Source organism: Saimiri boliviensis, chromosome 4 (genome assembly GCF_048565385.1).
Source record: "Saimiri boliviensis isolate mSaiBol1 chromosome 4, mSaiBol1.pri, whole genome shotgun sequence".
NCBI lineage: Eukaryota > Metazoa > Chordata > Mammalia > Primates > Cebidae > Saimiri > Saimiri boliviensis.
In genome coordinates, this window is record NC_133452.1 from 157,537,164 (window position 1) to 157,546,278 (window position 9,115).

A 9,115-nucleotide genomic window follows, 5' to 3' on the forward strand; every position below is an offset into this window, starting at 1 on the left:
ATAACAAGTTCAAAACAAAGAAAACACAAGTAATAAATATAGCTACAAGTGAAAATATTTTAATATTTTTATGATTATACAAAATTCATTTATATAATGGTTTTATAATATCCATTACATTTTTCAAATACCAATAAACTTAAAAATCTGGGTGAAATGAAAAATTTTTTTTTTTTTTTTTTTTTTTGAGACGGAGTTTCGCTCTTGTCACCCAGGCTGGAGTGCAATGGTGCGATCTCGGCTCACCGCAACCTCCGCCTCCTGGGTTCAGGCAATTCTCCTGCCTCAGCCTCCTGAGTAGCTGGGATTACAGGCACGTGCCACCATGCCCAGCTAATTTTTTGTATCTTTAGTAGAGACGGGGTTTCACCATGTTGACCAGGATGGTCTCGATCTCTCAACCTCGTGATCCACCCACCTCAGCCTCCCAAAGTGCTGGGATTACAGGCTTGAGCCACCGCGCCCGGCTGAAATGAACAATTTTCTAGAGAATTATAAATTACCAAGGAGAAGTAGAAAGCCTGAATAGACTAATGCATACAGAATGAATTTTTTTCAAATTGCCAGTGTTCTACTGTTCCAATGTTACTGGTATCATATAAAACCAAGTTTTATGCACTTACACTTAACTTGTCACTGTGCTAACTTCTAAGTTAAGACTTTCTTGATACTAACACGAACTATGAAGAGAAATCTAGGCAACTCTCTACAGGCAGTCAGCATCTGGTTATTTTTATAAATACAGAAACCTTTACTAAATTTGTTCTGTTTCTTAAAAAATTAAATACTATAACAATGGATATAATAAAGGCATCAGTTACACATCCAGTGGCATACTTAATCAAATTAAATTTAAAACTTCCTTTGCATTAGAATGCTCACTTCATGCAGATCATGCTTTTCAGCCTTCCAGATATAATAATAAATGACCAAGTTGTACTTGATTAGAAACTACGGGAAAAGAAAGAGAGAAAGAAGGAAAGAAGGAAGGAAGGAAGGATGAAGGGAGAGAAGGAGGGAGGGAGGGAGAGAAGGAGGGAGGGAGGGAGAAAAGGAGAGAGGGAGAAAAGGAGGGAGGGAAAGGGGGAAGGAGGCAGGCAGGCGGGCTCTTCTTTTCTTTTAGTATTCCAGGAATGAGAGAGAAAGAGAGAAAGCAAGAGAGATAAAGAAGGGACTAATAGCATCTTAAAGTACAGTTAATAATAGTAACACACAGTTAATTAAAACTTATTATTAATAATATATAGTTAATAAGAAACTATTAATCCTGATTGTCACTGTGGTGGCCAAATAATGCCCACCCCATCCAAAGATGTTCAGTCGTAATGCCTGGAACCTGTTGATATGTTACCCTACACAGCAAAATGGCCTCTGCAGTTATAATTAAGTAACCTTAAAATAGGGAAATTGTCCTGAATTGCCTGCGTTGGCCCAATCTAATCACATGCACCTTTAAAACACAGCTTGCCCTGGCTAGAGTCAGAGAGATGCAACAGAAAGGAAGGTCAGAGAGACGCCAAGTGTGAGCAGGATTTTACACCCAATCCATTGCTGATTCTGAGATACAGGGGACAGCGTGCAAAGGCAGCAGAGAGATCTCTGGGAGCTGAGGGCAGCCCCTGGTCTGCAGCCAGCAAAGAAACAGCGGCCAGGAATTCACAACCACAGTCCAAATTCTGACAGCCACCTGAATGAACATGGGTGCGGATTCCTCCCCAGTGCCTTCAGAAAAGAATGCAACTCTACCACCTTGATTTTACTCTGTGAAACCCTAACAGAGAAACCAACTGAGCCACACTGCATCCAGACTTCTGACCAACAGAAACAACAGATGCTGTTAGAAGCCACTAAATCTGTGGTAATTTGTATCGCAGCAACAGAAACCTACTACAGCCACCACCCAAAATAACCAACAGCCAAGACGACCTTACTCTACACACACCAAAGTATGCCTTCAAATCTTCCCAAGGCTATTCCCATGATTTGGAGTAGGCATCCCCCAATACTGAACTCACCAACACGAAGACACTTTCCATCACGTCGGCCTCATCTTTACTCCCAGGTGTTAGCACATGATGATGAAAAGAAACCACTGCTTCGTTCTACTGGCGTTTCACCATATGGTAATGGATCTGTGTTTGCTATTATGTGCCAGATGGCAGTGACACACCAACCGCTTACATGTCATCTAAAACATAGAGACAAACGAAAATGGAGGAATCCCTGCTGCAAAAATTGCAGACAAGAAGTTTCGTGAGCACGCTAGGATTCATGATACTTAATTTGAACTGATCATGAGCCGGTTTTCAGACTTCGGTGCAATTTTGAGTCTGTCCCCTCAATTATACCACCACAACACAGTGCTGAAACCTTCTTTGTTATTTGTGACAGCCTTACCAATCAGAGAAAGCAATTTAAAATACTCAGGTTCTCAGCCATCTGTCATTATTAACGCCCAATTATATTACGTAACTTCCTTGGAAAGTTTTGATGGTATAAGACCTTCCGAACACACAGCTACAAGTTGATAAAAAAAAGGCACATATTTTATCATGTGACATTTCATATTTGTTTGCATCTGATATCAGATGAAAGATTTGGTGGATAGAGAAACTTCCTATCATTAGCTATTCACAAGCTATTTAGCCATCATAAGCTATTTAGCTACTTATCATTAGCTATTTGTTTACTGTCAACATGAATTGTTTGCCATAAATATGACTTTTATGAAAGATAATATATTGTTATAGATTTCTATATCACAAGTACTGGTGACATCACATGGAAATATTTTTTAGACAGATGGGAAGTATCTTGTCCTGGAATTTAAAGTCAGGATACAAGGATAAGATAAGATAGGCACAGTGGCTCATGCCCTTAGTCCCAGGTACTCAGGAGGCTAAGATAGGAGGATCCCTTGATCCCAGGAGTTCAAGTCCAGCCTAGGCAACATAGTGAGACTCTGGCTCTAAAAAATAAAGAAAAGGAAAAGGATAACATCAATAAAAAGAATTTACAAGGTGGCCTGTTGGAGAATATCAAAGATCCACATGTTACTCGATGATCAAGAACAGGAGTCGATCCTTTTGAATTGACTTACAAGCCTCAACAGTCTCCACTGATAGCTGGAGGTTTATGAGAAAATTCTACTCTCAGAATTTTTCATAATTTTGCTACTGTTAAGTAGGAGAAAAGGGATTTCTGCTTCAGTACTTAAGGATTCCAAGACTGTTATTTAGATCCAGAACACAGGAGGTCTAGACTAACATATAACCTCTCAAGAAAATTAACAGCAGGAGGCATCCTTCCCAATGTAAACAGTCCCAAGAAACATTTTCTGTTTAATCATTTGGCATTGACTTTTATTCAGCAACACCTGTTGAAGACTAAGAACCCAATGTGAAAACAACACATATACTTAGTTCTACTTCTAAGTTAAGAAGTAGAGTCACTTGGAATTTCTATATTCACACATATAGGACAGAAATAACCTAACAAGCAAGTACCAATTAAGTGATTACAACTTGATATGACTTTTCAGAAAAAGGGTTGAACATGTGCTAAGAAATGCTGTGTGTTATTATTTCTTTTGTGTTTCTTTCTCTGTCTTCATTAGCCCACAGCAATTTTACAGCAAGAAAGCGATGACTTGCTAAAGAACTCTTCTTTGATTTTCTGTTTATCACTGCCCTCAGCAGAGGTGAGAGATGCTTCATATGGGTACTAGAACCTGATAAACTCTGTTCATTCTCTAAAAAAAAAAAAAAAAAATTTGAATACTTACAATGTGTCAAATGATATAAGAAGAAAACTGCAAAAGACAAGAGTTTCCACTTAAAAAGTAGCTTATAAAAATACTCTTGCATATACATTTACAATGACTAGGATATGTACAACAAACATCATGTCTCTGTTTTGTGAATAAGTTCACATGAGGAATTTATCAGCCCATGTTTCTATATTTCATAATTTTTAAAAAATTACATCATCCAGCATTTCCATAAACTATTAAAGCATGCCACCTTGGAAGTTTTATATTCATTTTTTTATACTATACATTTTACATAAGCTTATACCAGAGAGGGAAACACGTAATTTAGTAAAAACACTAACGCTCCATCATACTATAAAATAGACGATCTCTATGGAACTTTTATAGATTTTCCCCGTCTAATATTGTAGCTACCACAAAGTTGAATATTCTTAATGTAAAAATCCAAAATCTGAAATGCTCCAAAATTCAAAACCTTTTGAACACCGACATGACAACATATGTGGGAAATTACACACCTGACATGTACACAAACTTGATTTCATGCACAAAATTACTAAAAATATTATATATAATTGCTTTCAGGTCACATACATAAGGTGTCTATGAAACAAATGAATTTTGTGCTTCAACTTCGGTCTCAACCCCATGTATCTCGGTAAAAATATTCTAAACTTTGAAAAAAGTTGAAACCAGAAATACTTCTAGTCTCAAGCATTTTGGAGAAGGGATACTCAATCTGTAAAATACATGGTTATTTAAATTCTTGAAAATTAAATAAAGTTAAAAATGCAGTTCCTCGGTTGCATTTGCAGTAATCACATTTCAAGTGCACAACAGCTAGCAGCTACTATGACGGACAGCAGAGATTATCACCTTCATCACAGAAAGTTCTACTGCACAGCACATTTACGGTTGTCACTTATAATTAGTTTTATCCATAAAGGATAATATTTTCTTGGCCTAATGTCTTAGCCTTTATGTACAACTGTAGACTGCAAAGGATGTGTGAGAAGATATACACCCACACTTATTATTACCTGAGGGATCTGATGCTTAGAAAGCTTTAGGTGACAGAAAGATCACTCCGGAGGTTTTTCCCTAGATTCAGAAGTCCATTTTGCATCAAAATTCTTAGCCTTTTGTCCCCTCACAGAAGAATAGTGGCTGATTGAAACCAAGGGCTCAGATGATCAGATTTTATCTACTATGACAGTGCTGATTGATTTGTAATAGCTGCTTGATTCACGCTCTTGAGCTCAGAGAGAAAAAGTGGTTTGATATATTAATGATGACTTGCAGGTCAAGAGTTGATGTCACGCTTGCCAGGCATTTTCTATCACTACAAGTATGAGCTAGAAACTCACATAGCTGGCAACTAATATGTACACACAGAGTAGTTAGAAGTGCATGCCGAAGTCAGACAGTGTAGAAGCAGGCACTGGTATATTTCATATCCCCTGGACTAATGAAAAATCATTCTTCAGTTTGGGCTCTGTAACTTTAGAGGGATAAAGAGAGAACTCTGGTGATAGAAAGAAAAACTTTAAATTATTCTCTTACTCATTCCTCAAACCCTGAATAACCCAGTCCATCTTCTCTCCCATCTTTTACACAAGATATGAGTCCTGTCTGGAGCCATCCCCCCAAAAAATCTCTTTGGAATGAGTCTAAGAGACAAACTATAAAATAACTTTCCAAGAGAATCTTTTACGGAGAACAAAAAATATCACCTCTTTTTAAAAGGAATCCAAAAATATATTTTTCTGAAAATCAGAGACATATGAAAAGACTGTTTCAGGCCACATGATTCTGCAGTAGTCTCTAGAGAGATTTATGAAACACAATTTCTCATTCTCAGAATGTGGCCTAACTATTGTGTAAATTCCTAGTGCACTCTGTCCCTAGAAAAATAATGTATTGTTGGCCAGGCATGGTGGCTCATGCCTGTAATTCCAGCACTTTGGGAGGCCAAGGCAGGTGGATCACTTGAAGTCAAAAGTTCAAGACTAGCAGGCCATATGGTGAAAAGCCATCTCTACTAAATACACAAAAAATTAGCTGGGTGTAGTGGTGTATGCCTGTAATCCCAGCTACTCCAGAGGCTGAGGCAGGAGAATCGCTTGAATCAGGGAGGTGGAGGTTGCAGTGAGCCAAGATCACGCCATTGCACCCCAGCCTGGGCAACAAGAGCAAAATTCTCTATCAGTAATAATGTCTTATTTTGCTCACACATACACAAAGGCAGACTGAGATCTGCTTTACCTTTAATTTTCTATTTGGAAGATTTTCTTTTATAAATTTTAAAGCAAATTCCCAGCCTTTTCCATGTATCTCCTTGTTGAAAGCTCTGGTTCAGGCACCGGGAAGTTACTCAGAGGTTAAATTCAGTTTAACAGCTGACTGGAGCTTTGCTTCACTTTCACTTTTCTAAAGAGTTCTGGGCATTTTCCTATGGACCATGCATCCACAGAAAGGAAATACAATGTAAATCTTCTTTTTCCTCTTCATTAGCAATGCTTATAGAATATATTGGTTAAAACAAGTTCTGCGATCACAAAGAGTTTGCAGTATGGAAACAGAAGTAATTTCTAAAGTAGATGTTGTTTTTTAATTCCCTAGAAACCTCAATACATAATGAATCATTTGCTTCCTTTGTATGATCAGATGCATATATATACACATTCATATAGAAGAAACACTAAAATATACATATATACAATTTTTTTTCTTTAGATGGAGTCTCACTTTGTCACCCAGGCTGGAGTACTGTGGTGCGATCTCAACTTACCGCAACCTTTGCCTCTTGAGTTCAAGTGATTCTCCTGCCTCAGCCTCCTGGGTAGCTGGGATTACAAGCATGCACCACTATGCCCAGCTAATTTTTGTATTTTTAGTAGAGATAAGGTTTCACCATGTTGGCCAGGCTGGTCTCAAACTCCTGACCTCAGGTTATCTGCCTGCCTCAGCCTCCCAAAGAGCTAGGATTACAGGCATGAGCCACCACACCCACCTGAACAAATATATTTAAGGAAAGGAATTTAATTTGGTTCTTACCGAAATGTTTACATTATTAAGATGTTTTTGCCCTAACTTATAATTTGGCTCAACAGTTCACGTTGGCATCATTCTGACGATGTATTTCAATTAATTAAAGGCAATTCACTACTTAATATCAAAAATATCTTCAATGGCCCAAATCAAACTAGCAGGCATTAATCCACAACAACGTGTCTGCAAGATAATGGGCCTGTCCATGTTTCTTAAACACACACACTAGTTATAAAGCAAGAACAAGAGTGTCATAGAGGGAGGCACAGCCTTTCTACCAGCCAGACATTTCAGCCTGCAAGAAAGTTAATGTCTGAGGATTTAAAGGTGTACTTTTTAAAAATTCAAAAATATAAAAAACAGAATAAAATATATCAATTTTTAATAATCTTAGAGTGAAGAAATAACCAAAATAGTCACTAAAGAGCAGTGGTTTTAGCCACACTGAGATATCATCTCACGCCAGTTGGAATGGCATCATTAAGAAATCTGGAGACAACAGATGCTGGAGAGGATGTGGAGAAATAGGAACACTCTTACACAGTTGATGAGAGTGTAAAGTAGTTCAACCACTGTGGAAGACAGTGCGGAGATTTCTCAAGGATCTAGAAATAGAAATTCCATTTGACGCAGCAATCCCATTGCTAGGTATATACCCAAAGGATTATAAATTGTTCTACTATAAAGACACATGCACACATATGTTCACTGAAGCCCTGTGTACAATAGCAAAGACCTGGAACAAACCCAAATGCCCATCAATAATAGACTAGACAAAAAAAATGTGGTAGATATACACCATGGAATACTATGCAGCCATAAAGAACGATGAGTTTGTGTCCTTTGCAGGGACTTGGATGAATCTGGAAACCATCACTCTCAGCAAACTGACACAAGAACAGAAAGTCAAACACCTTATGTTCTCACTCATAGGTGGGTGTTGAACAATGAGAACACATGGACTCAGGGAGGGGAGCATCACACACTGGGGGCAGCTGCAGTGGGGTAGGGGAGAGACAGCGGGGTGGCGAGGGAGTGGAGGGTGGGGAGGGATAACATGGGGAGAAATGTCAGATATAGTATACACCTTAAGTAAAGTAAATAAATTTAAAAAAAAAAAGAGAGAGCGAGCAGTGGTTTTAAAAGAAGTTATACGTCTAGTCTATGCAATGTTATGCAGCTTTAAAAAAGAATACAGGAGATATACTCTTGTGTGAGAAAATATCAAATATAATAATAAATATAATATGGTCCTACATTAAATGCATATGTAGTGTGCCCATATATATAATATATAATGTATAATATACATATTATACATTTATGTGTACGTATATATATACATACGTACACATAAATGTATAATATCTGTCTGTAAAGCTCACACAGGTATATAAAATGAAGAATGTCCATATGAAGAGTATTTTTAGTATGACATTTGAGTGTTTTAATCACTAATCTTTCTTCAAAAACACATATTTAAAAAAGGAAAGAGTAAAAGAATTAACGTGGAAATGCAACTGGAATGTCCAATTTTTTTTATTTTTTATTATTTTTTTTTTTTTTTGGAGAAGGAGTTTCGCTCTTGTTACCCAGGCTGGAGTGCAATGGCGCGATCTCAGCTCACCACAACCTCCATCTCCTGGGTTCAGGCAATTCTCCTGCCTCAGCCTCCTGAGTAGCTGGGATTACAGGCCCACGCCACCATGCCCAGCTAATTTTTTGTACTTTTAGTAGAGACGGGGTTTCACCATGTTGACCAGGATGGTCTCAATCTCTTAACCTTGTGATCCACCTGCCTCAGCCTCCCAAAGTACTAGGATTATAGGTGTAGTCACTGTGCCCGGCCACAATGTCCAATTTTTAACATTTACTGAGCACTTTTAATGTAGCAGATATTAAATGAACATGTAAAGGTGAATAATTATATTTAATGTAAATAATTATATTTATACAAAATGTAAATTTGTTCATTTAATCCTTATAGGTCTGTAGGGCACAGTTAATAATTATATTTCATATATGAGATAACTAAGATTCATAGTGGCTGGCTAATTTGTCCACAGTTTACACAGCTGACAAATGCCAACGTGAACGCCTAATCTGTCCGATATCAAATTCTCTCTTTCGTGATGAATAGGTAAGAATTATTTTATATTAACATATCAAAGCACCAGCTTATGAGGGTTGGTGTCTGCTTACTGAATTACGGTTTTATATATATAAATGGCTATTTCCAACATACTTGAAAATGATCATTTAATTCAAGTATATCATTGCATATTGAACGCT